This window comes from Eucyclogobius newberryi, unplaced genomic scaffold, assembly GCF_026437365.1.
Source record: "Eucyclogobius newberryi isolate DKJ021-1_F unplaced genomic scaffold, fEucNew1.0.hap1 SCAF_14, whole genome shotgun sequence".
Taxonomy (NCBI): Eukaryota; Metazoa; Chordata; class Actinopteri; order Gobiiformes; family Gobiidae; genus Eucyclogobius; species Eucyclogobius newberryi.
In genome coordinates, this window is record NW_027315768.1 from 59,853 (window position 1) to 86,361 (window position 26,509).

Genomic DNA, 26,509 nt, shown 5'->3' on the forward strand with positions numbered 1-26,509 from the left:
TTATTACACATGACATTATTACACATGAATGTGACATTATTACACATGAATATGACATTATTGCACATGAATGTGACATTATTACACATGAATGTGACATTGCACATGAATGTGACATTATTGCACATGAATGTGACATTATTGCACATGAATATGACATTATTGCACATGAATGTGACATTATTACACATGAATGTTACATTATTGCACATGAATGTGACATTATTGCACATGAATGTGACATTATTACACATGAATATTACATTATTACACATTAATGTGACATTATTACACATGAATGTGACATTATTGCACATGAATGTGACATTATTACACATGAATCTGACATTATTGCACATGAATGTGACATTATTACACATGAATGTGACATTATTACACATGACATTATTGCACATGAATGTGACATTATTACACATGAATTTGACATTATTGCACATGAATGTGACATTATTGCACATGAATGTGACATTATTACACATGAATGTGACATTATTACACATGAATGACATTATTGCACATGAATGTGACATTATTACACATGAATATGACATTATTACACATGAATGTGACATTATTGAACAAGAATGTGACATTATTGGACATGAATGTGACATTATTACACATGAATGTGACATTATTGCACATGAATGTGACATTATTGCACATGAATGTGACATTATTACACATGAATGTGACATTATTACACATGAATGTGACATTATTGCACATGAATGTGACATTATTACACATGAATGTGACATTATTACACATGAATGACATTATTGCACATGAATGTGACATTATTGCACATGAATGTGACATTATTGCACATGAATATGACATTATTGCACATGAATGTGACATTATTACACATGAATGTGACATTATTGCACATGAATGTGACATTATTGCACATGAATGTGATATTATTGCACATGAATGTGACATTATTACACATGAATGTGATATTGCACATGAATGTGACATTATTGCACATGAATGTGACATTATTGCACATGAATATGACATTATTGCACATGAATGTGACATTATTACACATGAATGTGACATTATTGCACATGAATGTGACATTATTGCACATGAATGTGACATTATTACACATGAATATGACATTATTACACATTAATGTGACATTATTACACATGAATGTGACATTATTGCACATGAATGTGACATTATTACACATGAATGTGACATTATTGCACATGAATGTGACATTATTACACATGACATTATTACACATGAATGTGACATTATTACACATGAATATGACATTATTGCACATGAATATGACATTATTGCACATGAATGTGATATTATTGCACATGAATGTGACATTATTACACATGAATGTGACATTATTACACATGAATGTGACATTATTGCACATGAATGTGACATTATTGCACATGAATGTGACATTATTGCACATGAATGTGACATTGCACATGAATGTGACATTATTGCACATGAATGTGACATTATTACGCATGAATATGACATTATTGCACATGAATGTGACATTATTGCACATGGATGTGACATTATTACACATGAATATGACATTGTTACACATGACATTATTGCACAAGAATGTGACATTATTGCACATGAATGTGACATTATTACACATGAATTTGACATTATTGCACATGAATGTGACATTATTGCACATGAATGTGACATTATTGCACATGAATGTGACATTATTACACATGAATGTGACATTATTGCACATGAATGTGACATTATTACACATGAATGTGACATTATTACACATGAATGACATTATTGCACATGAATGTGACATTATTACACATGAATATGACATTATTACACATGACATTATTACACATAAATGTGACATTATTGAACAAGAATGTGACATTATTGGACATGAATGTGACATTATTACACATGAATGTGACATTATTGCACATGAATGTGACATTATTGCACATTAATGTGACATTATTACACATTAATGTGACATTATTACACATGAATGTGACATTATTACACATGAATATGACATTATTGCACATGAATGTGACATTATTACACATGAATGTGACATTATTGCACATGAATGTGACATTATTGCACATGAATGTGACATTATTACACATGAATGTGACATTATTACACATGACATTATTGCACATGAATGTGACATTATTACACATGAATGTGACATTATTGCTCATGAATGTGACATTATTGCACATGAATGTGGCATTATTACACATGAATGTGACATTATTGCAAAAGAATGTGACATTATTACACATTAATGTGACATTATTACACATGAATGTGACATTATTACACATGAATGTGACCTTATTACACATGAATGACATTATTGCACATGAATGTGACATTATTACACATGAATATGACATTATTGCACATGAATGTGACATTATTGCACATGAATGTGACATTATTACACATGACATTATTACACATGAATGTGACATTATTACACATGAATATGACATTATTGCACATGAATGTGACATTATTACACATGAATGTGACATTGCACATGAATGTGACATTATTGCACATGAATGTGACATTATTGCACATGAATATGACATTATTGCACATGAATGTGACATTATTACACATGAATGTGACATTATTGCACATGAATGTGACATTATTGCACATGAATGTGACATTATTACACATGAATATTACATTATTACACATTAATGTGACATTATTACACATGAATGTGACATTATTGCACATGAATGTGACATTATTACACATGAATGTGACATTATTGCACATGAATGTGACATTATTACACATGAAAGTGACATTATTGCACATGAATGTGACATTATTGCACATGAATGTGACATTATTGCACATGAATTTGACATTATTACACATGAATGTGACATTATTACACATGAATGTGACATTATTGCACATGAATGTGACATTATTGCACATGAATGTGATATTATTGCACATGAATGTGACATTATTACACATGAATGTGACATTGCACATGAATGTGACACTATTGCACATGAATGTGACATTATTACACATGAATGTGACATTATTACACATGAATGTGACATTATTACACATGAATGTGACATTATTACACATGAATGTGACATTATTGCACATGAATGTGACATTATTACACATGAATGTGACATTATTACACATGACATTATTGCACATGAATGTGACATTATTACACATGAATTTGACATTATTGCACATGAATGTGACATTATTGCACATGAATGTGACATTATTACACATGAATGTGACATTATTACACATGAATGACATTATTGCACATGAATGTGACATTATTACACATGAATATGACATTATTACACATGAATGTGACATTATTGAACAAGAATGTGACATTATTGGACATGAATGTGACATTATTACACATGAATGTGACATTATTGCACATGAATGTGACATTATTGCACATGAATGTGACATTATTACACATGAATGTGACATTATTACACATGAATGTGACATTATTGCACATGAATGTGACATTATTACACATGAATGTGACATTATTACACATGAATGACATTATTGCACATGAATGTGACATTATTACACATGAATATGACATTATTACACATGAATATGACATTATTGCACATGAATGTGACATTATTACACATGAATGTGACATTATTACACATGAATGTGACATTATTACACATGACATTATTACACATGAATGTGACATTATTACACATGAATATGACATTATTGCACATGAATATGACATTATTGCACATGAATGTGATATTATTGCACATGAATGTGACATTATTACACATGAATGTGACATTGCACATGAATGTGACATTATTGCACATGAATGTGACATTATTGCACATGAATATGACATTATTGCACATGAATGTGACATTATTACACATGAATGTGACATTATTGCACATGAATGTTACATTATTGCACATGAATGTGATATTATTGCACATGAATGTGACATTATTACACATGAATGTGACATTGCACATGAATGTGACATTATTGCACATGAATGTGACATTATTGCACATGAATATGACATTATTGCACATGAATGTGACATTATTACACATGAATAAGACATTATTGCACATGAATGTGACATTATTGCACATGAATGTGACATTATTACACATGAATATGACATTATTACACATTAATGTGACATTATTACGCATGAATGTGACATTATTGCACATGAATGTGACATTATTGCACATGAATGTGACATTATTGCACATGAATGTGACATTATTACACATGAATATTACATTATTACACATGAATGTGACATTATTACACATGAATTTGACATTATTGCACATGAATGTGACATTATTGCACATGAATGTGACATTATTACACATGAATGTGACATTATTGCACATGAATGTGACATTATTACACATGAATGTGACATTATTACACATGAATGACATTATTGCACATGAATGTGACATTATTACACATGAATATGACATTATTACACATGACATTATTACACATAAATGTGACATTATTGAACAAGAATGTGACATTATTGGACATGAATGTGACATTATTACACATGAATGTGACATTATTGCACATGAATGTGACATTATTACACATGAATATGACATTATTGCACATGAATGTGACATTATTGCACATGAATGTGACATTATTACACATGAATGTGACATTATTACACATGAATGTGACGTTATTACACATGAATGTGACATTATTACACATGAATATGACATTATTGCACATGAATGTGACATTATTGCACATGAATGTGACATTATTACACATGACATTATTACACATGAATGTGACATTATTACACATGAATATGATATTATTGCACATGAATATGACATTATTGCACATGAATGTGATATTATTGCACATGAATGTGACATTATTACACATGAATGTGACATTGCACATGAATGTGACATTATTGCACATGAATGTGACATTATTGCACATGAATATGACATTATTGCACATGAATGTGACATTATTACACATGAATGTGACATTATTGCACATGAATGTGACATTATTGCACATGAATGTGACATTATTACACATGAATATTACATTATTACACATTAATGTGACATTATTACACATGAATGTGACATTATTGCACATGAATGTGACATTATTACACATGAATGTTACATTATTGCACATGAATGTGACATTATTACACATGAAAGTGACATTATTGCACATGAATGTGACATTATTGCACATGAATGTGACATTATTGCACATGAATTTGACATTATTACACATGAATGTGACATTATTACACATGAATGTGACATTATTGCACATGAATGTGACATTATTGCACATGAATGTGATATTATTGCACATGAATGTGACATTATTACACATGAATGTGACATTGCACATGAATGTGACACTATTGCACATGAATGTGACATTATTACACATGAATGTGACATTATTACACATAAATGTGACATTATTGGACATGAATGTGACATTATTACACATGAATGTGACATTATTGCACATGAATGTGACATTATTACACATGAATGTGACATTATTACACATGAATGTGACATTATTGCACATGAATGTGACATTATTACACATGAATGTGACATTATTACACATGAATGACATTATTGCACATGAATGTGACATTATTACACATGAATATGACATTATTACACATGAATATGACATTATTGCACATGAATGTGACATTATTACACATGAATGTGACATTATTACACATGAATGTGACATTATTACACATGACATTATTACACATGAATGTGACATTATTACACATGAATATGACATTATTGCACATGAATATGACATTGTTGCACATGAATGTGATATTATTGCACATGAATGTGACATTATTACACATGAATGTGACATTGCACATGAATGTGACATTATTGCACATGAATGTGACATTATTGCACATAAATATGACATTATTGCACATGAATGTGACATTATTACACATGAATGTGACATTATTGCACATGAATGTGACATTATTGCACATGAATGTGATATTATTGCACATGAATGTGACATTATTACACATGAATGTGACATTGCACATGAATGTGACATTATTGCACATGAATGTGACATTATTGCACATGAATATGACATTATTGCACATGAATGTGACATTATTACACATGAATGTGACATTATTGCACATGAATGTGACATTATTGCACATGAATGTGACATTATTACACATGAATATGACATTATTACACATTAATGTGACATTATTACACATGAATGTGACATTATTGCACATGTATGTGACATTATTACACATGAATGTGACATTATTACACATGAATATGACATTATTACACATTAATGTGACATTATTAAACATGAATGTGACATTATTGCACATGAATGTGACATTATTGCACATGAATGTGACATTATTGCACATGAATGTGACATTGCACATGAATGTGACATTATTGCACATGAATGTGACATTATTACACATGAATATGACATTATTGCACATGAATGTGACATTATTGCACATGAATGTGACATTATTACACATGAATATGACATTATTACACATTAATGTGACATTATTACACATGAATGTGACATTATTGCACATGAATGTGACATTATTGCACATGAATGTGACATTATTGCACATGAATGTGACATTATTGCAGATGAATTTGAAGTTATTACACATGAATGTGACATTATTACACATGAATGTGACATTATTGCACATGAATATGACATTATTGCACATGAATGTGATATTATTGCACATGAATGTGACATTATTACACATGAATGTGACGTTGCACATGAATGTGACATTATTGCACATGAATGTGACATTATTACACATGAATGTGACATTATTACACATGAATGTGACATTATTGCACATGAATGTGACATTATTGCACATGAATGTGACATTATTGCACATGAATGTGACATTGCACATGAATGTGACATTATTGCACATGAATGTGACATTATTACACATGAATATGACATTATTGCACATGAATGTGACATTATTGCACATGAATGTGACATTATTACACATGAATATGACATTATTACACATGACATTATTGCACAAGAATGTGACATTATTGCACATGAATGTGACATTATTACACATGAATTTGACATTATTGCACATGAATGTGACATTATTGCACATGAATGTGACATTATTGCACATGAATGTGACATTATTACACATGAATGTGACATTATTGCACATGAATGTGACATTATTACACATGAATGTGACATTATTACACATGAATGTGACATTATTACACATGAATGACATTATTGCACATGAATGTGACATTATTACACATGAATATGACATTATTACACATGACATTATTACACATAAATGTGACATTATTGAACAAGAATGTGACATTATTGGACATGAATGTGACATTATTACACATGAATGTGACATTATTGCACATGAATGTGACATTATTGCACATTAATGTGACATTATTACACATTAATGTTACATTATTACACATGAATGTGACATTATTACACATGAATGTGACATTATTGCACATGAATGTGACGTTATTACACATGAATGTGACATTATTGCACATGAATGTGACATTATTACACATGAATATGACATTATTGCACATGAATGTGACATTATTGCACATGAATGTGACATTATTACACATGAATGTGACATTATTACACATGAATGTGACATTATTACACATGACATTATTGCACATGAATGTGACATTATTACACATGAATGTGACATTATTGCTCATGAATGTGACATTATTGCACATGAATGTGACATTATTACACATGAATGTGACATTATTGCACATGAATGTGACCTTATTACACATGAATGACATTATTGCACATGAATATGACATTATTGCACATGAATGTGATATTATTGCACATGAATGTGACATTATTACACATGAATGTGACGTTGCACATGAATGTGACATTATTGCACATGAATGTGACATTATTACACATGAATGTGACATTATTACACATGAATGTGACATTATTGCACATGAATGTGACATTATTGCACATGAATGTGACATTATTGCACATGAATGTGACATTGCACATGAATGTGACATTATTGCACATGAATGTGACATTATTACACATGAATATGACATTATTGCACATGAATGTGACATTATTGCACATGAATGTGACATTATTACACATGAATATGACATTATTACACATGACATTATTGCACAAGAATGTGACATTATTGCACATGAATGTGACATTATTACACATGAATTTGACATTATTGCACATGAATGTGACATTATTGCACATGAATGTGACATTATTGCACATGAATGTGACATTATTACACATGAATGTGACATTATTGCACATGAATGTGACATTATTACACATGAATGTGACATTATTACACATGAATGTGACATTATTACACATGAATGACATTATTGCACATGAATGTGACATTATTACACATGAATATGACATTATTACACATGACATTATTACACATAAATGTGACATTATTGAACAAGAATGTGACATTATTGGACATGAATGTGACATTATTACACATGAATGTGACATTATTGCACATGAATGTGACATTATTGCACATTAATGTGACATTATTACACATTAATGTTACATTATTACACATGAATGTGACATTATTACACATGAATGTGACATTATTGCACATGAATGTGACGTTATTACACATGAATGTGACATTATTGCACATGAATGTGACATTATTACACATGAATATGACATTATTGCACATGAATGTGACATTATTGCACATGAATGTGACATTATTACACATGAATGTGACATTATTACACATGAATGTGACATTATTACACATGACATTATTGCACATGAATGTGACATTATTACACATGAATGTGACATTATTGCTCATGAATGTGACATTATTGCACATGAATGTGACATTATTACACATGAATGTGACATTATTGCACATGAATGTGACCTTATTACACATGAATGACATTATTGCACATGAATGTGACATTATTACACATGAATATGACATTATTGCACATGAATGTGACATTATTGCACATGAATGTGACATTATTACACATGACATTATTACACATGAATGTGACATTATTACACATGAATATGACATTATTGCACATGAATATGACATTATTGCACATGAATGTGATATTATTGCACATGAATGTGACATTATTACACATGAATGTGACATTGCACATGAATGTGACATTATTGCACATGAATGTGACATTATTGCACATGATTATGACATTATTGCACATGAATGTGACATTATTACACATGAATGTGACATTATTGTACATGAATGTGACATTATTGCACATGAATGTGACATTATTACACATGAATGTGACATTATTACACATGACATTATTGCACATGAATGTGACATTATTACACATGAATGTGACATTATTGCTCATGAATGTGACATTATTGCACATGAATGTGGCATTATTACACATGAATGTGACATTATTGCACATGAATGTGACATTATTACACATTAATGTGACATTATTACACATGAATGTGACATTATTACACATGAATGTGACCTTATTACACATGAATGACATTATTGCACATGAATGTGACATTATTACACATGAATATGACATTATTGCACATGAATGTGACATTATTGCACATGAATGTGACATTATTACACATGACATTATTACACATGAATGTGACATTATTACACATGAATATGATATTATTGCACATGAATATGACATTATTGCACATGAATGTGATATTATTGCACATGAATGTGACATTATTACACATGAATGTGACATTGCACATGAATGTGACATTATTGCACATGAATGTGACATTATTGCACATGAATATGACATTATTGCACATGAATGTGACATTATTACACATGAATGTGACATTATTGCACATGAATGTGACATTATTGCACATGAATGTGACATTATTACACATGAATATTACATTATTACACATTAATGTGACATTATTACACATGAATGTGACATTATTGCACATGAATGTGACATTATTACACATGAATGTTACATTATTGCACATGAATGTGACATTATTACACATGAAAGTGACATTATTGCACATGAATGTGACATTATTGCACATGAATGTGACATTATTGCACATGAATTTGACATTATTACACATGAATGTGACATTATTACACATGAATGTGACATTATTGCACATGAATGTGACATTATTGCACATGAATGTGATATTATTGCACATGAATGAGACATTATTACACATGAATGTGACATTGCACATGAATGTGACACTATTGCACATGAATGTGACATTATTACACATGAATGTGACATTATTACACATAAATGTGACATTATTGGACATGAATGTGACATTATTACACATGAATGTGACATTATTGCACATGAATGTGACATTATTACACATGAATGTGACATTATTACACATGAATGTGACATTATTGCACATGAATGTGACATTATTACACATGAATGTGACATTATTACACATGAATGACATTATTGCACATGAATGTGACATTATTACACATGAATATGACATTATTACACATGAATATGACATTATTGCACATGAATGTGACATTATTACACATGAATGTGACATTATTACACATGAATGTGACATTATTACACATGACATTATTACACATGAATGTGACATTATTACACATGAATATGACATTATTGCACATGAATATGACATTGTTGCACATGAATGTGATATTATTGCACATGAATGTGACATTATTACACATGAATGTGACATTGCACATGAATGTGACATTATTGCACATGAATGTGACATTATTGCACATAAATATGACATTATTGCACATGAATGTGACATTATTACACATGAATGTGACATTATTGCACATGAATGTGACATTATTGCACATGAATGTGATATTATTGCACATGAATGTGACATTATTACACATGAATGTGACATTGCACATGAATGTGACATTATTGCACATGAATGTGACATTATTGCACATGAATATGACATTATTGCACATGAATGTGACATTATTACACATGAATGTGACATTATTGCACATGAATGTGACATTATTGCACATGAATGTGACATTATTACACATGAATGTGACATTATTACACATTAATGTGACATTATTACACATGAATGTGACATTATTGCACATGTATGTGACATTATTACACATGAATGTGACATTATTACACATGAATATGACATTATTACACATTAATGTGACATTATTACACATGAATGTGACATTATTGCACATGAATGTGACATTATTGCACATGAATGTGACATTATTGCACATGAATGTGACATTGCACATGAATGTGACATTATTGCACATGAATGTGACATTATTACACATGAATATGACATTATTGCACATGAATGTGACATTATTGCACATGAATGTGACATTATTACACATGAATATGACATTATTACACATTAATGTGACATTATTACACATGAATGTGACATTATTGCACATGAATGTGACATTATTGCACATGAATGTGACATTATTGCACATGAATGTGACATTATTGCAGATGAATTTGAAGTTATTACACATGAATGTGACATTATTACACATGAATGTGACATTATTGCACATGAATATGACATTATTGCACATGAATGTGATATTATTGCACATGAATGTGACATTATTACACATGAATGTGACGTTGCACATGAATGTGACATTATTGCACATGAATGTGACATTATTACACATGAATGTGACATTATTACACATGAATGTGACATTATTGCACATGAATGTGACATTATTGCACATGAATGTGACATTATTGCACATGAATGTGACATTGCACATGAATGTGACATTATTGCACATGAATGTGACATTATTACACATGAATATGACATTATTGCACATGAATGTGACATTATTGCACATGAATGTGACATTATTACACATGAATATGACATTATTACACATGACATTATTGCACAAGAATGTGACATTATTGCACATGAATGTGACATTATTACACATGAATTTGACATTATTGCACATGAATGTGACATTATTGCACATGAATGTGACATTATTGCACATGAATGTGACATTATTACACATGAATGTGACATTATTGCACATGAATGTGACATTATTACACATGAATGTGACATTATTACACATGAATGTGACATTATTACACATGAATGACATTATTGCACATGAATGTGACATTATTACACATGAATATGACATTATTACACATGACATTATTACACATAAATGTGACATTATTGAACAAGAATGTGACATTATTGGACATGAATGTGACATTATTACACATGAATGTGACATTATTGCACATGAATGTGACATTATTGCACATTAATGTGACATTATTACACATTAATGTTACATTATTACACATGAATGTGACATTATTACACATGAATGTGACATTATTGCACATGAATGTGACGTTATTACACATGAATGTGACATTATTGCACATGAATGTGACATTATTACACATGAATATGACATTATTGCACATGAATGTGACATTATTGCACATGAATGTGACATTATTACACATGAATGTGACATTATTACACATGAATGTGACATTATTACACATGACATTATTGCACATGAATGTGACATTATTACACATGAATGTGACATTATTGCTCATGAATGTGACATTATTGCACATGAATGTGACATTATTACACATGAATGTGACATTATTGCACATGAATGTGACCTTATTACACATGAATGACATTATTGCACATGAATGTGACATTATTACACATGAATATGACATTATTGCACATGAATGTGACATTATTGCACATGAATGTGACATTATTACACATGACATTATTACACATGAATGTGACATTATTACACATGAATATGACATTATTGCACATGAATATGACATTATTGCACATGAATGTGATATTATTGCACATGAATGTGACATTATTACACATGAATGTGACATTGCACATGAATGTGACATTATTGCACATGAATGTGACATTATTGCACATGATTATGACATTATTGCACATGAATGTGACATTATTACACATGAATGTGACATTATTGCACATGAATGTGACATTATTGCACATGAATGTGACATTATTACACATGAATGTGACATTATTACACATGACATTATTGCACATGAATGTGACATTATTACACATGAATGTGACATTATTGCTCATGAATGTGACATTATTGCACATGAATGTGGCATTATTACACATGAATGTGACATTATTGCACATGAATGTGACATTATTACACATTAATGTGACATTATTACACATGAATGTGACATTATTACACATGAATGTGACCTTATTACACATGAATGACATTATTGCACATGAATGTGACATTATTACACATGAATATGACATTATTGCACATGAATGTGACATTATTGCACATGAATGTGACATTATTACACATGACATTATTACACATGAATGTGACATTATTACACATGAATATGACATTATTGCACATGAATATGACATTATTGCACATGAATGTGATATTATTGCACATGAATGTGACATTATTACACATGAATGTGACATTGCACATGAATGTGACATTATTGCACATGAATGTGACATTATTGCACATGAATATGACATTATTGCACATGAATGTGACATTATTACACATGAATGTGACATTATTGCACATGAATGTGACATTATTGCACATGAATGTGACATTATTACACATGAATATTACATTATTACACATTAATGTGACATTATTACACATGAATGTGACATTATTGCACATGAATGTGACATTATTACACATGAATGTGACATTATTGCACATGAATGTGACATTATTACACATGAAAGTGACATTATTGCACATGAATGGGACATTATTGCACATGAATGTGACATTATTGCACATGAATTTGACATTATTACACATGAATGTGACATTATTACACATGAATGTGACATTATTGCACATGAATGTGACATTATTGCACATGAATGTGATTTTATTGCACATGAATGTGACATTATTACACATGAATGTGACATTGCACATGAATGTGACACTATTGCACATGAATGTGACATTATTACACATGAATGTGACATTATTACACATGAATGTGACATTATTACACATGAATGTGACATTATTACACATGAATGTGACATTATTGCACATGAATGTGACATTATTACACATGAATGTGACATTATTACACATGACATTATTGCACATGAATGTGACATTATTACACATGAATTTGACATTATTGCACATGAATGTGACATTATTGCACATGAATGTGACATTATTACACATGAATGTGACATTATTACACATGAATGACATTATTGCACATGAATGTGACATTATTACACATGAATATGACATTATTACACATGAATGTGACATTATTGAACAAGAATGTGACATTATTGGACATGAATGTGATATTATTGCACATGAATGTGACATTATTACACATGAATGTGACAATATTGCACATGAATGTGACATTATTGCACATGAATGTGACATTATTGCACATGAATGTGACATTATTACACATGAATGTGACATTATTGCACATGAATGTGACATTATTACACATGAATATGACATTATTACACATGAATGTGACATTTTTGAACAAGAATGTGACATTATTGGACATGCATGTGACATTATTACACATGAATGTGACATTATTGCACATGAATATGACATTATTGCACATGAATGTGACATTATTACACATGAATGTGACATTATTGCACATGAATGTGACATTATTGCACATGAATGTGACATTATTACACATGAATGTGACATTATTACACATGACATTATTGCACATGAATGTGACATTATTGCTCATGAATGTGACATTATTGCACATGAATGTGACATTATTACACATGAATATGACATTATTACACATGACATTATTGCACAAGAATGTGACATTATTGCACATGAATGTGACATTATTACACATGAATTTGACATTATTGCACATGAATGTGACATTATTGCACATGAATGTGACATTATTACACATGAATGTGACCTTATTACACATGAATGACATTATTGCACATGAATGTGACATTATTACACATGAATATGACATTATTGCACATGAATGTGACATTATTGCACATGAATGTGACATTATTACACATGACATTATTGCACATGAATGTGACATTATTGCACATGAATGTGACATTATTGCACATGAATATGACATTATTGCACATGAATGTGACATTATTACACATGAATGTGACATTATTGCACATGAATGTGACATTATTGCACATGAATGTGACATTATTACACATGAATATTACATTATTACACATTAATGTGACATTATTACACATGAATGTGACATTATTGCACATGAATGTGACATTATTACACATGAATGTGACATTATTGCACATGAATGTGACATTATTACACATGAAAGTGACATTATTGCACATGAATGTAACATTATTGCACATGAATGTGACATTATTGCACATGAATTTGACATTATTACACATGAATGTGACATTATTACACATGAATGTGACATTATTGCACATGAATGTGACATTATTGCACATGAATGTGATATTATTGCACATGAATGTGACATTATTACACATGAATGTGACATTGCACATGAATGTGACACTATTGCACATGAATGTGACATTATTACACATGAATGTGACATTATTACACATGAATGTGACATTATTACACATGAATGTGACATTATTACACATGAATGTGACATTATTGCACATGAATGTGACATTATTACACATGAATGTGACATTATTACACATGACATTATTGCACATGAATGTGACATTATTACACATGAATTTGACATTATTGCACATGAATGTGACATTATTGCACATGAATGTGACATTATTACACATGAATGTGACATTATTACACATGAATGACATTATTGCACATGAATGTGACATTATTACACATGAATATGACATTATTACACATGAATGTGACATTATTGAACAAGAATGTGACATTATTGGACATGAATGTGACATTATTACACATGAATGTGACATTATTGCACATGAATGTGACATTATTGCACATGAATGTGACATTATTACACATGAATGTGACATTATTACACATGAATGTGACATTATTGCACATGAATGTGACATTATTACACATGAATGTGACATTATTACACATGAATGACATTATTGCACATGAATGTGACATTATTACACATGAATATGACATTATTACACATGAATATGACATTATTGCACATGAATGTGACATTATTACACATGAATGTGACATTATTACACATGAATGTGACATTATTACACATGACATTATTACACATGAATGTGACATTATTACACATGAATATGACATTATTGCACATGAATATGACATTATTGCAAATGAATGTGACATTATTACACATGAATGTGACATTATTACACATGAATGTGACATTATTGCACATGAATGTGACATTATTACACATGAATGTGACATTATTACACATGAATGACATTATTGCACATGAATGTGACATTATTACACATGAATATGACATTATTACACATGAATATAACATTATTGCACATGAATGTGACATTATTACACATGAATGTGACATTATTACACATGAATGTGACATTATTACACATGACATTATTACACATGAATGTGACATTATTACACATGAATATGACATTATTGCACATGAATATGACATTATTGCACATGAATGTGATATTATTGCACATGAATGTGACATTATTACACATGAATGTGACATTGCACATGAATGTGACATTATTGCACATGAATGTGACATTATTGCACATGAATATGACATTATTGCACATGAATGTGACATTATTACACATGAATGTGACATTATTGCACATGAATGTGACATTATTGCACATGAATGTGATATTATTGCACATGAATGTGACATTATTACACATGAATGTGACATTGCACATGAATGTGACATTATTGCACATGAATGTGACATTATTGCACATGAATATGACATTATTGCACATGAATGTGACATTATTACACATGAATGTGACATTATTGCACATGAATGTGACATTATTGCACATGAATGTGACATTATTACACATGAATATGACATTATTACACATTAATGTGACATTATTACACATGAATGTGACATTATTGCACATGAATGTGACATTATTACACATGAATGTGACATTATTGCACATGAATGTGACATTATTACACATGACATTATTACACATGAATGTGACATTATTACACATGAATATGACATTATTGCACATGAATATGACATTATTGCACATGAATGTGATATTATTGCACATGAATGTGACATTATTACACATGAATGTGACATTATTACACATGAATGTGACATTATTGCACATGAATGTGACATTATTGCACATGAATGTGACATTATTGCACATGAATGTGACATTGCACATGAATGTGACATTATTGCACATGAATGTGACATTATTACACATGAATATGACATTATTGCACATGAATGTGACATTATTGCACATGAATGTGACATTATTACACATGAATATGACATTATTACACATGACATTATTGCACAAGAATGTGACATTATTGCACATGAATGTGACATTATTACACATGAATTTGACATTATTGCACATGAATGTGACATTATTGCACATGAATGTGACATTATTGCACATGAATGTGACATTATTACACATGAATGTGACATTATTACACATGAATGTGACATTATTACACATGAATGACATTATTGCACATGAATGTGACATTATTACACATGAATATGACATTATTACACATGACATTATTACACATAAATGTGACATTATTGAACAAGAATGTGACATTATTGGACATGAATGTGACATTATTACACATGAATGTGACATTATTGCACATGAATGTGACATTATTGCACATTAATGTGACATTATTACACATTAATGTGACATTATTACACATGAATGTGACATTATTACACATGAATATGACATTATTGCACATGAATGTGACATTATTACACATGAATGTGACATTATTGCACATGAATGTGACATTATTGCACATGAATGTGACATTATTACACATGAATGTGACATTATTACACATGACATTATTGCACATGAATGTGACATTATTACACATGAATGTGACATTATTGCTCATGAATGTGACATTATTGCACATAAATGTGGCATTATTACACATGAATGTGACATTATTGCAAAAGAATGTGACATTATTACACATTAATGTGACATTATTACACATGAATGTGACATTATTACACATGAATGTGACCTTATTACACATGAATGACATTATTGCACATGAATGTGACATTATTACACATGAATATGACATTATTGCACATGAATGTGACATTATTGCACATGAATGTGACATTATTACACATGACATTATTACACATGAATGTGACATTATTACACATGAATATGACATTATTGCACATGAATGTGACATTATTACACATGAATGTGACATTGCACATGAATGTGACATTATTGCACATGAATGTGACATTATTGCACATGAATATGACATTATTGCACATGAATGTGACATTATTACACATGAATGTTACATTATTGCACATGAATGTGACATTATTGCACATGAATGTGACATTATTACACATGAATATTACATTATTACACATTAATGTGACATTATTACACATGAATGTGACATTATTGCACATGAATGTGACATTATTACACATGAATCTGACATTATTGCACATGAATGTGACATTATTACACATGAATGTGACATTATTACAAATGACATTATTGCACATGAATGTGACATTATTACACATGAATTTGAAATTATTGCACATGAATGTGACATTATTGCACATGAATGTGACATTATTACACATGAATGTGACATTATTACACATGAATGACATTATTGCACATGAATGTGACATTATTACACATGAATATGACATTATTACACATGAATGTGACATTATTGAACAAGAATGTGACATTATTGGACATGAATGTGACATTATTACACATGAATGTGACATTATTGCACATGAATGTGACATTATTGCACATGAATGTGACATTATTACACATGAATGTGACATTATTACACATGAATGTGACATTATTGCACATGAATGTGACATTATTACACATGAATGTGACATTATTACACATGAATGACATTATTGCACATGAATGTGACATTATTGCACATGAATGTGACATTATTGCACATGAATATGACATTATTGCACATGAATGTGACATTATTACACATGAATGTGACATTATTGCACATGAATGTGACATTATTGCACATGAATGTGATATTATTGCACATGAATGTGACATTATTACACATGAATGTGACATTGCACATGAATGTGACATTATTGCACATGAATGTGACATTATTGCACATGAATATGACATTATTGCACATGAATGTGACATTATTACACATGAATGTGACATTATTGCACATGAATGTGACATTATTGCACATGAATGTGACATTATTACACATGAATATGACATTATTACACATTAATGTGACATTATTACACATGAATGTGACATTATTGCACATGAATGTGACATTATTACACATGAATGTGACATTATTGCACATGAATGTGACATTATTACACATGACATTATTACACATGAATGTGACATTATTACACATGAATATGACATTATTGCACATGAATATGACATTATTGCACATGAATGTGATATTATTGCACATGAATGTGACATTATTACACATGAATGTGACATTATTACACATGAATGTGACATTATTGCACATGAATGTGACATTATTGCACATGAATGTGACATTATTGCACATGAATGTGACATTGCACATGAATGTGACATTATTGCACATGAATGTGACATTATTACGCATGAATATGACATTATTGCACATGAATGTGACATTATTGCACATGGATGTGACATTATTACACATGAATATGACATTATTACACATGACATTATTGCACAAGAATGTGACATTATTGCACATGAATGTGACATTATTACATATGAATTTGACATTATTGCACATGAATGTGACATTATTGCACATGAATGTGACATTATTGCACATGAATGTGACATTATTACACATGACATTATTACACATGAATGTGACATTATTACACATGAATATGACATTATTACACATGAATGACATTATTGCACATGAATGTGACATTATTACACATGAATATGACATTATTACACATGACATTATTACACATAAATGTGACATTATTGAACAAGAATGTGACATTATTGGACATGAATGTGACATTATTACACATGAATGTGACATTATTGCACATGAATGTGACATTATTGCACATTAATGTGACATTATTACACATTAATGTGACATTATTACACATGAATGTGACATTATTACACATGAATATGACATTATTGCACATGAATGTGACATTATTACACATGAATGTGACATTATTGCACATGAATGTGACATTATTGCACATGAATGTGACATTATTACACATGAATGTGACATTATTACACATGACATTATTGCACATGAATGTGACATTATTACACATGAATGTGACATTATTGCTCATGAATGTGACATTATTGCACATGAATGTGGCATTATTACACATGAATGTGACATTATTGCAAAAGAATGTGACATTATTACACATTAATGTGACATTATTACACATGAATGTGACATTATTACACATGAATGTGACCTTATTACACATGAATGACATTATTGCACATGAATGTGACATTATTACACATGAATATGACATTATTGCACATGAATGTGACATTATTGCACATGAATGTGACATTATTACACATGACATTATTACACATGAATGTGACATTATTACACATGAATATGACATTATTGCACATGAATGTGACATTATTACACATGAATGTGACATTGCACATGAATGTGACATTATTGCACATGAATGTGACATTATTGCACATGAATATGACATTATTGCACATGAATGTGACATTATTACACATGAATGTTACATTATTGCACATGAATGTGACATTATTGCACATGAATGTGACATTATTACACATGAATATTACATTATTACACATTAATGTGACATTATTACACATGAATGTGACATTATTGCACATGAATGTGACATTATTACACATGAATCTGACATTATTGCACATGAATGTGACATTATTACACATGAAAGTGACATTATTGCACATGAATGTGACATTATTGCACATGAATGTGACATTATTGCACATGAATTTGACATTATTACACATGAATGTGACATTATTACACATGAATGTGACATTATTGCACATGAATGTGACATTATTGCACATGAATGTGATATTATTGCACATGAATGTGACATTATTACACATGAATGTGACATTGCACATGAATGTGACACTATTGCACATGAATGTGACATTATTACACATGAATGTGACATTATTACACATGAATGTGACATTATTACACATGAATGTGACATTATTACACATGAATGTGACATTATTGCACATGAATGTGACATTATTACACATGAATGTGACATTATTACACATGACATTATTGCACATGAATGTGACATTATTACACATGAATTTGACATTATTGCACATGAATGTGACATTATTGCACATGAATGTGACATTATTACACATGAATGTGACATTATTACACATGAATGACATTATTGCACATGAATGTGACATTATTACACATGAATATGACATTATTACACATGAATGTGACATTATTGAACAAGAATGTGACATTATTGGACATGAATGTGACATTATTACACATGAATGTGACATTATTGCACATGAATGTGACATTATTGCACATGAATGTGACATTATTACACATGAATGTGACATTATTACACATGAATGTGACATTATTGCACATGAATGTGACATTATTACACATGAATGTGACATTATTACACATGAATGACATTATTGCACATGAATGTGACATTATTACACATGAATATGACATTATTACACATGAATATGACATTATTGCACATGAATGTGACATTATTACACATGAATGTGACATTATTACACATGAATGTGACATTATTACACATGACATTATTACACATGAATGTGACATTATTACACATGAATATGACATTATTGCACATGAATATGACATTATTGCACATGAATGTGATATTATTGCACATGAATGTGACATTATTACACATGAATGTGACATTGCACATGAATGTGACATTATTGCACATGAATGTGACATTATTGCACATGAATATGACATTATTGCACATGAATGTGACATTATTACACATGAATGTGACATTATTGCACATGAATGTTACATTATTGCACATGAATGTGATATTATTGCACATGAATGTGACATTATTACACATGAATGTGACATTGCACATGAATGTGACATTATTGCACATGAATGTGACATTATTGCACATGAATATGACATTATTGCACATGAATGTGACATTATTACACATGAATGTGACATTATTGCACATGAATGTGACATTATTGCACATGAATGTGACATTATTACACATGAATATGACATTATTACACATTAATGTGACATTATTACGCATGAATGTGACATTATTGCACATGAATGTGACATTATTGCACATGAATGTGACATTATTGCACATGAATTTGACATTATTACACATGAATGTGACATTATTACACATGAATGTGACATTATTGCACATGAATATGACATTATTGCACATGAATGTGATATTATTGCACATGAATGTGACATTATTACACATGAATGTGACATTGCACATGAATGTGACATTATTGCACATGAATGTGACATTATTACACATGAATGTGACATTATTACACATGAATGTGACATTATTGCACATGAATGTGACATTATTGCACATGAATGTGACATTATTACAGATGAATGTGACATTATTACACATGAATGTGACATTATTGCACATGAATGTGACATTATTGCACATGAATGTGATATTATTGCACATGAATGTGACATTATTACACATGAATGTGACATTGCACATGAATGTGACATTATTGCACATGAATGTGACATTATTACACATGAATGTGACATTATTGCACATGAATGTGACATTAATGCACATGAATGTGACATTATTGCACATGAATGTGACATTATTGCACATGAATGTGACATTATTACACATGAATGTGACATTATTACACATGAATGTGACATTATTACACATGAATGTGACATTATTGCACATGAATGTGACATTATTACACATGCATGTGACATTATTACACATGACATTATTGCACATGAATGTGACATTATTACACATGAATTTGACATTATTACACATGAATGTGACATTATTACACATGAATGTGACATTATTACACATGACATTATTACACATGAATTTGACATTATTGCACATGAATATGACATTATTGCACATGAATGTGACATTATTGCACATGAATGTGACATTATTACACATGAATGTGACATTATTGCACATGAATGTGACATTATTACACATGAATGTGACATTATTACACATGACATTATTACACATGAATTTGACATTATTGCACATGAATATGACATTATTGCACATGAATGTGACATTATTGCACATGAATGTGACATTATTACACATGAATGTGACATTATTGCACATGAATGTGACATTATTACACATGAATATGACATTATTGCACATGAATGTGACATTATTGCACATGAATGTGACATTATTACACATGAATATGACATTATTACACATGACATTATTGCACAAGAATGTGACATTATTGCACATGAATGTGACATTATTACACATGAATTTGACATTATTGCACATGAATGTGACATTATTGCACATGAATGTGACATTATTGCACATGAATGTGACATTATTGCACATGAATTTGACATTATTACACATGAATGTGACATTATTACACATGAATGTGACATTATTGCACATGAATATGACATTATTGCACATGAATGTGATATTATTGCATATGAATGTGACATTATTACACATGAATGTGACATTGCACATGAATGTGACATTATTGCACATGAATGTGACATTATTACACATGAATGTGACATTATTACACATGAATGTGACATTATTGCACATGAATGTGACATTATTGCACATGAATGTGACATTATTACAGATGAATGTGACATTATTACACATGAATGTGACATTATTGCACATGAATGTGATATTATTGCACATGAATGTGACATTATTACACATGAATGTGACATTGCACATGAATGTGACATTATTGCACATGAATGTGACATTATTACACATGAATGTGACATTATTGCACATGAATGTGACATTAATGCACATGAATGTGACATTATTGCACATGAATGTGACATTATTGCACATGAATGTGACATTATTACACATGAATGTGACATTATTACACATGAATGTGACATTATTACACATGAATGTGACATTATTGCACATGAATGTGACATTATTACACATGCATGTGACATTATTACACATGAATGTGACATTATTGCACATGAATGTGACATTATTACACATGCATGTGACATTATTACACATGACATTATTGCACATGAATGTGACATTATTACACATGAATTTGACATTATTACACATGAATGTGACATTATTACACATGAATGTGACATTATTACACATGACATTATTACACATGAATTTGACATTATTGCACATGAATATGACATTATTGCACATGAATGTGACATTATTGCACATGAATGTGACATTATTACACATGAATGTGACATTATTGCACATGAATGTGACATTATTACACATGAATGTGACATTATTACACATGACATTATTACACATGAATTTGACATTATTGCACATGAATATGACATTATTGCACATGAATGTGACATTATTACACATGAATATGACATCATTACACATTAATGTGACATTATTACGCATGAATGTGACATTATTGCACATGAATGTGACATTATTGCACATGAATTTGACATTATTACACATGAATGTGACATTGCACATGAATGTGACATTATTGCACATGAATGTGACATTATTACACATGAATGTGACATTATTGCACATGAATGTGACATTAATGCACATGAATGTGACATTATTGCACATGAATGTGACATTATTGCACATGAATGTGACATTATTACACATGAATGTGACATTATTACACATGAATGTGACATTATTACACATGAATGTGACATTATTGCACATGAATGTGACATTATTACACATGCATGTGACATTATTACACATGAATGTGACATTATTGCACATGAATGTGACATTATTACACATGCATGTGACATTATTACACATGACATTATTGCACATGAATGTGACATTATTACACATGAATTTGACATTATTACACATGAATGTGACATTATTACACATGAATGTGACATTATTACACATGACATTATTACACATGAATTTGACATTATTGCACATGAATATGACATTATTGCACATGAATGTGACATTATTGCACATGAATGTGACATTATTACACATGAATGTGACATTATTGCACATGAATGTGACATTATTACACATGAATGTGACATTATTGCACATGAATGTGACATTATTACACATGCATGTGACATTATTACACATGAATGTGACATTATTGCACATGAATGTGACATTATTACACATGAATTTGACATTATTACACATGAATGTGACATTATTACACATGAATGTGACATTATTACACATGACATTATTACACATGAATTTGACATTATTGCACATGAATATGACATTATTGCACATGAATGTGACATTATTGCACATGAATGTGACATTATTACACATGAATGTGACATTATTGCACATGAATGTGACATTATTACACATGAATGTGACATTAT